The 13,808-nt window shown below is 36.7% G+C and overlaps 1 protein-coding gene across 2 annotated transcripts in view; it reads left to right on the plus strand.

Moving 5' to 3' along the window:
* The window catches only part of Cdk7 (Cyclin-dependent kinase 7), a 121,891-nt gene that overhangs the window by 75,049 nt on the left and 33,034 nt on the right, over positions 1-13,808 (plus strand). The window lies entirely within an intron of this gene.

Genomic DNA, 13,808 nt, shown 5'->3' on the forward strand with positions numbered 1-13,808 from the left:
GTATAACAATTAAGTCATAACCAATACAGTATTTGGCCATAAAGAGTCATACCTCCCGGGAAATTGTAAAGTTGGTAGACTCCAGAATGAGAATTTGAGAGAAATTTTCTAGAAACGGTTGGATTCTATTCTGGAGAGTTTAAAATTTGACTATGTAGAAGATGGACGGAGTAATTTTAGGAAAATAATTTGTGAAGATGCTGATCGTGTCTTAGGGAAGAAAGTTAGGAACGCAGCTAGGAATATAAAGTGAACAATCTTTATTTTTAATCAGAGGAGAAAGGGCTTGTACAAGAAAGTGTAGAAAGCATTAAAATATGAACTAAGGAGGTGTGAAGTGGGGAGACCATGGATAAAATTGCAAGGATATAGAAGATGCAACTAGAAGATACTATTATTTTACATAATAGTAAAATATTGTACTGGCATGTCAATAAATTGAGAGAGAGTGATCAATCCGGACTTGTCCCAGTTAAAAATAGGAACGGGGCACAATCGGTGATACGGAAAGAGTTGGGCAGATGGGCAGGAACATTTTGATAATAAAACTCCAGGTGCTGATAGTGTTGTATATGAGTTTCTTAAATATGGTGGCTCTGAGGTTAGAAATAATTTAATTTAAATTATGAATATGATTTTCAAAATACCGGAAGTACCTAGCGATTTTAGAAAAACCCTAATTAAATTTCTAATTAAAAAGAAAGGTGATAAGAGTGAGTGTGGTAGGTATAGAGGCATTAAGCTGGTCTCTGTAGGTAGCAAATTAATTAGTAATATGATTTTTAGACTGAGAGAAGCTGTAGACGAAATTTTAAGAGAAGAACAATGCGGTCTTAGGAAGGGTAGAGGATGTGTCGACCAAATGTTCACTCTTTGGTTAATAAATGAGAAGTGCCTGATTCATCAAATACCTTCAGTCCTCAGTTTTATAGATTATGAGCAAGCGTTTGACTCTGTTCATATAAGACCTTTAGCGAAGGTCTTATCCTTTTATGGTGTTCCAGACAAATACATCAAAGATATTAGTGCTATGCACGAGAATAATACCGTTGCGGTTAAGTTAGGAAATGAGGTTAGCAGCTTGTTTTGTATTAAATCAGGAGTTAAGCAGGACAGTGTCCTATCCCCATTTATATGGATCATTTGGTGGACTTTGTCTTAAAGAGCACAGGAAAGGCACTGGAAGAACACGCCATCAAATTGAGAAGAAAACCTTCCTGGACTTAAATTATGCTGATGATTTAAGCATTATAAATAAAAGTGTGAGTAAAATGAATGAACTTTTAGAAGTTTTGCGGGTTCAGGGTGCTAGAATAGCTTAGAAAATTAATTTTAAGACGAAAAAGTCACTAAGGCTAGGAATAAGTGAAGATGAAAAGGTGACTTTGGGTAACGAAAAGGTTGATCACGTGGACAGCTTTACTTACCTTGTTAGTATTATTAATAAAAACGGTGGGAGCAGTGAAGATTTTAAAAGTAGAATAGCCAAGGCTCAAGGTTTTCTTCACAGTTCAAAAAAGTTTGGAAGAATAGGGATATTAGTCTGCAGAACAAAATTAGAATATTGGAAGCTATAGTGATCAAATATGGTTCTGAAGCATGGGCTCTCCGAAATACGGACGGATATTTTCTAGATGTTTACCATAGAAATCGCGTAAGGATTGTTTTGGGTCCCCAGTTCACTGACCGTATTTCAAATAGTAGGCTTTACAAAAAGTGTGGTTCAATTTGGCTTTCTATGGCTATAATAAGAGAAAGGTTGAGATGGCTTGGGCATATTTTGCGGATGAAGAATGACAGATTGCCAAAGATTGTCCTTTTTGGCCAACATTTAGGGCAGAAAGGAAACCAGGTCGTCCACGGTTGGGATGGGAGGATGTAAAGAAAGATTTAAGGGAAATGGGAACTTCCTTGGAGGGTGTAAAGAGGGAGGCTTTGAATAGATTAGGATGGAGGAGGAGCGTGCGTAGCTGTGTTGGCCTCAGGTGGCTTGGTGCTGCGGTGAGTTGTTAGTAGTAGTAGCAGTTGTCGCTTATGATATTTCTGAGAATTTTAGAACGATGAATATGATGATTTTATGAACTTCTGCGTTAGCCTAGTAGGAAAGGGCTCGTTAGTTATGAAATATTATACTTAGTAACTTAACCTCTTAGTACATAATTATAAATTATATATAATAATTATACAATACCATAATTATACATAATTATCATACAATACAATAAATTAGCATACGATTACAATAATCATTTGTGTTTTACAAATATTTTTTTTTTCGAAAATTAGTTCGAAATTGGGTAAGATTCACCGTATAATTTAGTAAAATCTTTCTCTTGCAGACGAATCTTCAAGTATATAAGCCCAATTGAATAGCTTCTTCTCAAGGGCATTTCCAAGGGGAGGGTTAGGGATTGCCCCCCGCCCCCGAAATGTTTGTCCGACTTGTAAAAACCTAACAAAGATGAATACAAGCCAATTTTTGATGCGTTTCTTAAGTCTTTTTTTTTGTAAAACCCATCCCGAAAAAAAAAAAAAATTTTATCCCCCTCCCCCCCAAAAAAAATGGATACGTCACTTGCTGCTGCGTAAGATTTTAGGATCAAAGGAATTATTGGCTTCACTTTGCATATATTTTCAGATAATCACCAGCACTAAGTGTTAACCAAAATGAAAAAAAAAAAATAAAAATGTAAATTTAAAACTACTGCCTTTCTGCACCTGAGACAAACCAGGCAAAACATTGTAAGATTTAAAGCCTGCATATAGCCTAGGAATAGAGTAGGCCAATATAGGCTAGATTTAAACCCTAATTAAAACCCTAAATTTTACCTCAGAAACGCTTATAAGTCAGCCACCTTATTCATTGACAAGGAACGCCTAGGTAAACACCCTAAATATTCACTGCCAAAAACCGCCATTTTAATTTTGAGTTTGAATCCTTTATTGGAAGTGGGTTTGTGTTCCATGTATAAAATTTGAATATTGCGACCTGAAATAGAAATTGTCCTGTTTTGTAAGAGCTCAGGCTTTTGAAGATATTTTGCCATTAAGCATGTTTCCCCCTCTTTCAAGTGGTTTATGTGGGGACTCTCTACGACCCTCTTTTGCTTAGCAAAGAAAATTCAGCTTTTTCCCAATTGACACTACAGAACTTTTCATGAAAAAGAAATATTCTATGGGCGAAGATTTCCCTTTTTTTTTTCAAAAAATTATGAAGCGTTTCAAGCTGTACAATATTTTGTCAGTGTTGTCACATTGAGCCAAGAAACTAAATGCACGCAGCTAGTTAATTAAATTTGACAACGCTTTTTGTTTGTTAACATTCAAGCATTGAATCTGTGTATCATTGAATCTGTGTAAGACAACTACACCATCAAAGGAAAGCTAGTTTTTGTTCCATATGGTTTCAGCTAATTTTTGCTGATTTGTCATCCACGTATCTTGTTTTCAAATTTGGTACCGGCATAACCACCAAAAACTGCATGACGGAATACGTCAATTTTTTTTATCTAAATTAAATTCCTGATTTGTCGTAATCTATGATAATATATTTGGTTGTGAAAGTTTCCACTCAACCAATACAAAACCATCAGATTTATTTTCACTGTCCTTGTTACTTATAGCTTTTCACGGAAGCAGGTTTATGCTTGATGATATAAGCGAGAAAGATAATGTAAAAGCTTACAAATTGCCGAGTCATTGGGTGTCATAGTATACCACCTTTTGAAAGGGTTTTTTTTCCCCTTTAGTTGTTTGCCCTAATTGGGCAAAGGTGATGGTGTGTAAGCATGGAGTGATGTCGTAAGTCAGCACTCCTATCACCATAGCTTTGATGCTAAAATTAAAATTCTGAAAGTGGGGTCAATTTATTTGGCTTCTAAATCATTTGCTTTTGAATAAAATATTATCAGAAACGCAGTTTGAGCTACGAGTTACAATTGCTAATACTTTGTCAGAAGTTTTTGTATAGTCTATTTAGATGATTATACCTAGGGGCGCGTGTTCACTAAAATGTAGAGTGGCGAATGTATTTTTTAAGATTTATGTTGGGAAGGAGGACAACTGCCCGCCTCCACTCCCCTAATTAACGCCCTTGTATATATCTGATTCTTATCCTTTTCTTTATCTAGTCTTTGAATATTAAGGGTCTTCTCGCTTAGAAACTAAACAACCTACTAAAACCTCCACTGATGAATAATGAAACGAATTAAAACGTATTAAGTATTTCTTTGTTTTGGCTGTAAATCTGTAAGACGTGATCACTCGATCATTGATATCAACGCTGTCTATGAAGTTACGGTTTGTCTACATCCCTAATGCACTTGGTGTTGTTTTTTGTTTTTTTTTTTTTTAATTGATTTTTTTTTTGTTTTAAAATTTTGTTTTTTGCACACTAATGCACCTTTTTTCGCTGCACTCTAACGCACGTTTTTTTGTAAAAAAAAAGTATTTACTTCGTCTTTTGTGGAATTTCATTGCAAAATAGAGTGAAAAGTCACGCTCAGAGCTATTTCTGGTGCTTGTCGCAGTCAGGGTTGCCACCTGTAGCGCAAAAGTGCTATTTTAGCACTATTTCATCACGTGTAGCACTGTAGCACGTGCTAGACTGAATGATCAAATAGTAGAACTTCTGTGGTAGAATTTGTAGCATTTTCGTTCTACAATTTTTTCTTTTTGTCTTGACGAAGTAATGAGGATTTTGAAGAAAGGTGGAGGAATTAATAAAAAGCGTATGCTGCCTTTTTGCCGTATTTGTTTCGAACGATTGGCGCAAAGTTTGATATTACCAAGACTGGCTTTTGCCGTGTTCGTTTTTCTAAAGATTTGCGCTAAGTTTCAAATAACCAGACATAAAAAGAATAAAAAATTGACCTAAAACTAATTCAAATACACTTAAACGGACCATGCACGTGTCTCGGCGCAAACCGCGACACGTGCAAAATTTTTTTTGACTTCAGCACCGAAAATCTTTGTGTAGCACTCAAAATTGGGACATTTTAGGAACTGACCGTGGTGGCAACCCTGGTCGCAGTATCTTGCAGTTGCTGCTTTGTCTATCCAAATGACGAGATCATAAGTTGAAGAAAACAGAAGTTGTTTCTTTATTTTCGTCTTTATAATTAGATGCAAACAATATAAGTTCGATGTTGTACCACTTCGTGACTTCTGTTATCTAGCTAGGAGCAGTTCTGAAGTAACTAAGGGCTTATTAGGTTTATACGGGCATTATGTTTATAAATTTCGATTATATCCATCTTACTTTCACTTTGAAAAATATTCCCATGATGTAATATAAATATGATAATAATGTAGATTTAATTCATTAAAGATATCCGTTAACTATCTTTAGTAAAATTTACTACAAACTTAAATTACTTTTACTTTTCTGTTGTTTCAGCTGTTACACTAACTTCAGGTGGAACTAACAAAAAGTTAGGTTTTGTTGAACCCGGAGGGCACCCATATTTTCCGTAGTCTTTTATAAGTTGATATGTCTTTAGATTAAATAAATGTTTATTTCGAAGAAAACTTTCACAAGCAATAGATGTCAGATTTGCTCCTTTGTTAATAAATAACAATGAAAAAATATAGTCAAAATTAAATTATCAAAGGTTATAGTGAGCAAAATCCATTATTAACATGAATACATTATTAATTCAAAACAAAAGATAATATGTTTCTCGTCACCAAAATTATTTCACCCCCAAAGTCATCACCTATCTATCAGTCAGAGATCTGACTTGAGTGAAGAAGTTGTCATACTCAGCCAAGTCTTTATTATGATTAATTTAAAAAAAAAATTCCACCAAATAAGTTTTTCAAAGAAAAGTAAAGAGCCAAGAATTAAGCCAACAATGAGCAAAAATAAAGTAAAATAATTTTCCAAGTATATAACTACCACAAATCACTATCAATAAATAAATGAAACTCAAAACCAACAGAAATTACAACAAATAGCCAAGTCAAACTCAAAACGAGCAAAAATTAACATGAGTTGGGGTTATAACACCCAGGCCTACACAACACAAGAACACAACTTGCGCTTTACTTAAAAAAAACACGACAACAACAAAACAAATGACCACGGATTGTCAGTATAATTGACATATACTGATATTTATTCGTTAAAAGTTTTGATAATTTTTTATTTATGAAAGTAAGAACAGTGCAAACATTTCAAACGTATTTTGTTTTCAGTAAAACGCAAATTATGTTTTGGTCTTGAGAAGGCATGGAGGTTATCAGACCTACTTTTTTCTTAATCCTATCCCTTATGAAATTTCCTTTTTAATTTCCAAATTTATGAAAAAAAAGCTTTTAAAAAACAACAAAAAAACCTACGAAATGCCTGCGTTCAGGAGAGGTATGTTGTGCATCTGTTTTTAAACGAAAATGCAGCGACAAACCCTCGCACGGAACGTATTTTTCTGATAAGACCCAGCCAATCCAGCCATTGGAACTGATTATATTCTCAAAGCATCAGATTTGAGTGAAAAAATACTGAAAATCGGTTGAGAGTTTGTCCTCGGCTATTGCGCAATACTTGTTTTCCTTTCTTTTAAAAATATAATAGTTAATTGGCTAAATCAGTTTTGGTGACAGGATTTTTATTATTTAAAGATTGTTGTATTTGTTTTTGTTCCCCTGCTTTGTTTAATTATACTCGTTTTTTTCTCTCTTAAATTTGTATTTAATGTTGGATGTCAGAAAAACTGGGGTCAAAACTGGTTGGTGCAAAAGACCCCCCTCCCTGCCCCTCCGAAGCTATCTAAATTATTAAAGTTCAAACTTATCTCTAGAGTCAGAATTGCATCCTGAATCCAAACTTAACATTCATTTGCGGGAGAATGGCCTTCCTACTACTCAACAGAATGAATATATGGCTGATAGATGGCCGAAAATCGTTGTTTCTGCCCACTCATCTGAGGCCAAACAAAAAGTAGGTCATTCTCGATTGAGGTTGGGATGGAAAAATATCCTAAGAAAGGACTCAAAGAAAATTGGACCTCCATGGGAGAGGATAAAAATTGAGGTTTTGAACAGGTCAGGGTGGAGGAAGAGTATGCACAGTAGCGTTAATGAGTCATTAGTATTAGTAGTTTTCACTGACTATGTTGCAGTTCACTGACTATCTTGGTTTCCCTAAATATCTTTTGTTTCAACGACTTCTATGTCACCTCTGAAATAAAGAAAACGTAAGGACATCCTGGCCTCAATTCACCCAGATTCTGACTTCCCTGGGCCGTTTCCCAACCTGTTCCTACCTTGTCTCCCGATGCTGCTGTACCTCCGAATACGAAAAGCATTTTCCCCCTGCATTCCTCTTTTTTAATGTCTTTTATTTTTTTAATTTATATATATTTTTTTTGTCAAATCTGTTCTTAACTTTTTAACATGCTATGACCAATCTGAGTTTAAATAATAACCAATGAATGGATTGGCATTGTTATTTTGGCTTTTTGCCACTCTTTTAGTTTTCGTTGCTTTTTTCTTGTCTTGTTTTCTTAATTGGCCCCAAAAATTGAATTCAGCCCTTCTGGGAATGGGCTTGCAATTTCTTGAAATCAATATCATCATATGGAGATCCAACTTCAAGGTGAACAATCTGGCACAAGTTTTAAGACTTACAGGATTGGGCTAGTTAGGCACATAGTGTTTCAGTTAGGTTCTATCAAATTCGGCTCCACTTCTGCACATTAAATTCTACATATACTGCTCCTTCAAATCCTGCTCATCTATTCAGCAGTCTATTCATATATCATGTATTGAGCAGTTGCTATCGCTTGGCGGGGGCAAACAGATTTTTAAAAGCTATGATATATGGCTCGACTTCCTTGGCTGACCGATATATCTGGAACTGCGAAATTTCCTAGCATTCCATCATGATAACTATATCAAAGAATATTTTAGTCTCTTCTGTGGTCGCACCATTTGTTTTGTTGGTTTCCTGAATCATTTTGTAATTGAAAATGCAATTTGCTACAAAGCTCCTTTGTAAATACAGTAAAATGCTTGTTGGTCCTCTCTGGATGTGAGACACAATGTATCCTTACATTTCTATGCCATTGCTTCATTCAAACTTTGAGCCAGTGCATCGCTTCATTTCAGTTGGCTTGCACTTGGAGATTAGCACTACGGTAAGCCATCTTCTATATGACTTAAATTAATTAGTGTTTTTTCGTCAATGATATGAACTTTCGAAAGTATCAAAGAACGATTACTGTCTGAGATAAGTCTGAAAGGAAGAAAATCACCTTCATTTTCCGAATCAGTCTATGAAGCAGCATTTCTAGGCTGCTAGTGACCTAGTCACTATCGAGCAGCATCTTCTTCGAAACAACATCAATTTTGAGTAGGTGACTCACTTAATTTCTGCTGGCTTGTGCTTGGAGATTAACACTACCGTAAGCCATTTTCTACATGACTTAGTTCATCAGTGTTTTCGCCAACGAAATGAACTTTCGAAAGTATCAAAGAGCGATTACTGTCTGAGATAGCTTTGAAAGAAAGAAAATCACCTTCATTTTCCAAATCAGTCTATGAAGCAGTATTTCTAGGCTGCTAGTGACCTAGTCACTGTCGAGCAGCATCTCCTTTGAAACAGCATCAACTTTGAGTCAGTGCATCACTTCATTTCTGTTGGCTTGCGCTTGGAGATTAACACTACGATAAGTCATTTTCTACATGATTTAATTCATAAGTTTATACGAAAATACTGTCTGAGGTAACTTTGAAAGAAAGAAAATCACCTTCATTTTCTGAATCAGTCTATGAAATAGCATTTCTAGGCTGCTAGTGACGTAGTCACTGTAGAGCAGTATCTCCTTTGAAACAGCATCAACTTTGAGTCAGTGCATCACTTCATTTCTGCTGGCTTGTGCTTGGAGATTAACCCTACGGCAAGCCATTTTCTACATGACTTAATTCATCAGTGTTTTCGCCAAAGATATGAACTTTCGAAAATATCAAAGAGCGATTACTGTCTGAGATAGCTTTGAAAGAAAGAAAATCACCTTCATTTTCTGAATCAGTCTATGAAGCAGCATTTCTAGGCTGCTAGTGACCTAGTCACTATCGAGCAGCTTCTCCTTTGAAACAGCATCAACTTTGAGTCAGTGCATCACTTCATTTCTGCTGGCTTGTGCTTGGAGATTAGCCCTACGGTAAGCCATTTTTTATGTGACTTAATTCAGCAGTGTTTTCGCCAACGATATGATCTTTTGAAACTATCACAGAGCGATTACTGTCTGAGATATCTTTGAAAGAGAGAAAATCAGCTTCATTTTGTGAATCAGTCTATGAAGCAGCATTTTTAGGCTGCTAGTGACCTAGTCACTATCGAGCAGCATTTCCTTTGAAACAGCATCAACTTTGAGTCAGCGCATCACTTTATTTCTGCTGGCTTGTGCTTGGAGATTAACACTACGGTAAGTCATTTTGTACGTGATTTAGTTCGTCAGTTTATACGAACAACGTCTTCGTCTGCTTCACCTACCAGCACTCCCATACAGATTTCTAAGGGGATGATATGATCGAGCTGTACAAGCTATGCCATGGCTGCTCTGACAACGTCCATGGAGATGTATTGCTGGTCTTTAACGAAAATAATCTGCGTAACCATCCATTAAAGCTTAAAACTGAGAGGTTGTACAAAGATGTAGGCAAATTGGCCTTTCGAAACAGATTCGTCGATACTTGGAACTCCCTACCCGAAGAAACCGTTGTGGCACCTTCCATCAGCTCTTTCAAGAACTCATTTGACAAGATATACGAGAGTCGTATGTACGACTTCAGTAACTTTAGAAGATGAAGATTTATCTAAATTTTTGTATTGTCGTTTTCCTGTTTTGTAAGAGGCTCTCGCCTACGTTCTTACAGTGTATTTTTATTATTATTATTATTATCAAGGTTTTCGCCAACGATATGAACTTTCGAAAGTATCAAAGAGCGATTACTGTCTGAGATAGTTTTGAAAGAATGAAAATCACCTTCATTTTCCGAATCAGTCTATGAAGCAGTATTTCTAGGCTGCGAGTGACCTAGTCACTATCGAGCAGCATCTCCTTTGAAATAGCATAACCAGCATCAGCTGTTTGAAATAGCAACAACATTAGTCAGTGCATCACTTCATGTCTGCTGGCTTGCGCTTGGAGATTAACACTACGGTAAGCCATTTTCTACATGACTTAATTCATCAGTGTTTTCCCCAAAGATATGAACTTCCGAAACTATCAAAGAGCGATTACTGTCTGAGATAGCTTTGATAGAAAGAAAATCACCTTCATTTCTGAATTAGTCTATGAATCAGCATTTCTAGGCTGCTAGTGACCTAGTCACTATCGAGCAGCATCTTCTTTGAAACAGCATCAACTTTGAATCAGTGCACCATTTCATTTCTGCTGGCTTGTGCTTGGAAATTAACACTACGGTAAATCATTTTCTACATGACCTAATTTATCAGTTTATACGAACAATGTCTTTCTCTGCTTTACCTACCAGCACTCTTATACAGACTTCTAAGGGGTGATATGATCGACCTGTACAAGCTATGCCACGGCTGCTATGACAGCGTCCCCGAAGAATAATTGCTGGTCTTTAACGAAAATGATCTGCGTGGCCATCCCTTAAAGCTTAAAACTGAGAGGCTCTACAAAGAAGTAGGCAAATGGGCCTTTCAAAACCAAGTCGTCGGCACCTGGAACTACCTACCCGAAGAAACCCTTCTGGCACCCTCCATCAGCTCTTTCAAGGACTCGTTTGACAAGATGTACGAAAGTCGTATGTATGACTTCAGTAACTTTAGAAGATTTATCTAAATTTTTGTACTATCTTTTTCCTGTTTTATAAGAGGCTCTGGCCTACGTTTTTGCATTATATTATTATTATTATTATCAGTGTTTTTGCCAACGATATGAGCTTTCGAAAGTATCAAAGAGCGATTACTGTCTGAGATACCTTTGAAAGAATGAAAATTAATCAGTCTATGAAGCAGCATTTCTTGGCTGCTAGTGACCAAGTCACTATCGAGCAGCATCTCCTTTGAAACAGCATCACCAGCATCAGCTGTTTGAAACAGCAATAACATTAGTCAGTGCATCACTTCATCTCTGCTGGCTTGTGCTTGGAGATTAACCCTACGGCAAGCCATTTTCTCAGTGTTTTCGCCAACGATATGAACTTTCGAACGTATCAAAGAGTGATAACTGTCTGAGATAGCTTTGATAGAAAGAAAACCACCTTAATTTCTGAATTAGTCTATGAATCAGCATTTCTAGGCTGCTAGTGACCCACTCACTATCGAGCAGCATCTCCTTTGAAACAGCATCAACTTTGAGTCAGTGCATATTTTTATTTTTGCTTTACCTACTAGCACTTCCATACAGACTTCTAAGGGGTGATATGATCGAGCTGTACAAGCTATGCCACGGCTGCTATGACAGCGTCCCCGAAGAATCATTGCTGGTCTTTAACGAAAATGATCTGCGTGGCCATCCCTTAAAGCTTAAAACTGAGAGGTTCTACAAAGAAGTAGGCGAATGGGCCTTTCAAAACCAAGTTGTCGGCACCTGGAACTCCCTACCTGAAGAAACCCTTCTGGCACCCTCCGTCAGCTCTTTCAAGAACTCGTTTGACAAGATATACGAAAGTCGTATGTATGACTTCAGTAACTTTAGAAGATTTATCTAAATTTTTGTACTATCTTTTTCCTGTTTTGTAAGAGGCTCTGGCCTACGTTTTTGCATTATATTATTATTATTATCAGTGTTTTCGCCAACGATATGTGCTTTCGAAAGTATCAAAGAGCGATTACTGTCTGAGATAGCTTTGACAGAATGAAAATCACCTACATTTTCCGAATCAGTCTATGAAGCAGCATTTCTAGGCTGCTAGTGACCTAGTCACTATCGAGCAGCATCTCCTTTGAAACAGCATCACCTTTAGCCAGTACATCACTTCATTTCTGATGGCTTGCGCTTGGAGATTAATACTACGGTAAGCCATTTTTTACATGACTTAATTCATCAGAGTTTTCGCCAATGATATGAACTTTCGAAAGTATCAAAGAGCGATTACTGTCTGAGACAGCTTTTAAAGAAAGAAAATAACCTTTATTTTCTGAATTAGTCTATGAAGCAGCATTTCTAGGCTGCTAGTGACCTAGTCACTATCGAGCAGCATCTCCTTTGAAACAGCATCAACTTTGAGTCAGTGCATATTTTTATTTTTGCTTTACCTACTAGCACTTCCATACAGACTTCTAAGGGGTGATATGATCGAGCTGTACAAGCTATGCCACGGCTGCTATGACAGCGTCCCCGAAGAATCATTGCTGGTCTTTAACGAAAATGATCTGCGTGGCCATCCCTTAAAGCTTAAAACTGAGAGGTTCTACAAAGAAGTAGGCAAATGGGCCTTTCAAAACCAAGTCGTCGGCACCTGGAACTCCTTACCTGAAGAAACCCTTCTGGCACCCTCCGTCAGCTCTTTCAAGAACTCGTTTGACAAGATATACGAAAGTCGTATGTATGACTTCAGTAACTTTAGAAGATTTATCTAAATTTTTGTACTATCTTTTTCCTGTTTTGTAAGAGGCTCTGACCTACGTTTTTGCATTATATTATTATTATTATTATTATCAGTGTTTTCGCCAACGATATGTGCTTTCGAAAGTATCAAAGAGCGATTACTGTCTGAGATAGCTTTGACAGAATGAAAATCACCTACATTTTCCGAATCAGTCTATGAAGCAGCATTTCTAGGCTGCTAGTGACCTAGTCACTATCGAGCAGCATCTCCTTTGAAACAGCATCACCTTTAGCCAGTACATCACTTCATTTCTGATGGCTTGAGCTTGGAGATTAATACTACGGTAAGCCATTTTTTACATGACTTAATTCATCAGAGTTTTCGCCAATGATATGAACTTTCGAAAGTATCAAAGAGCGATTACTGTCTGAGACAGCTTTTAAAGAAAGAAAATCACCTTTATTTTCTGAATTAGTCTATGAAGCAGCATTTCTAGGCTGCTAGTGACCTAGTCACTATCGAGCAGCATCTCCTTTGAAACAGCATCAACTTTGAGTTAGTGCATCACTTTATTTTTGCTGGCTTGCGCATGGATATTAATACTACGGTAAGTCATTTTTTACATGACTTAATTCATCAGTGTTTTCACCAACGATATCAGTTTCCGAAAGTGTTAAAGAGCGATTTCTGTTTATTGATAGCTTTTAAAGCAAGAAGCTCCTCATCATCTTCCGAATCAGTCTGTGAAGCAGCATTTCTAGGCAGCGACTGACCTAGTGCTACTCATTAACGAACAACATATCTGCTGCAGTTTGTATTGTAGCTGTAAAAAGAAGCAGTGTTGTTCTCGAAAAGCATAAGAATCTAGAATTTTAACACAAATACATCTGAATTTCCTTGAAAAGAAAAAAGATATTTCAGTATTTTAATTTGCTCAATCCTTACTCAGCAAGATTGGCTGTCCACCCAGGGGGAAGTAATGCTTAGAAACGGGACTCGAGAAGGGGGAAGGGACTTGCCAACTTGTTTTTACATCAAAATTCAAAGGAAAGTGCCTTCTTATCTCCTGAATTTGTCCAGTGTTCTAGTTTCCAATATTATATTTTTATTGAATTTCTTGCCTTTACCACTCTCCTCCTTCACTCTTTGATTTTCAGCCATTTTTGATTTTTTATATCTTCATATCCTTGAATCATAAACTCCTGGAAAAATTGTAAATGGCTTATCAATCAAGTAGAATCTTCGGGTAGCATTAAATTTGACACAGAACGTCCCCGCTG

This window comes from Artemia sp. Qi Xiang Cuo, chromosome 16, assembly GCF_049724085.1.
Source record: "Artemia sp. Qi Xiang Cuo chromosome 16, ASM4972408v1, whole genome shotgun sequence".
Classification (NCBI taxonomy): Eukaryota; Metazoa; Arthropoda; class Branchiopoda; order Anostraca; family Artemiidae; genus Artemia; species Artemia sp. Qi Xiang Cuo.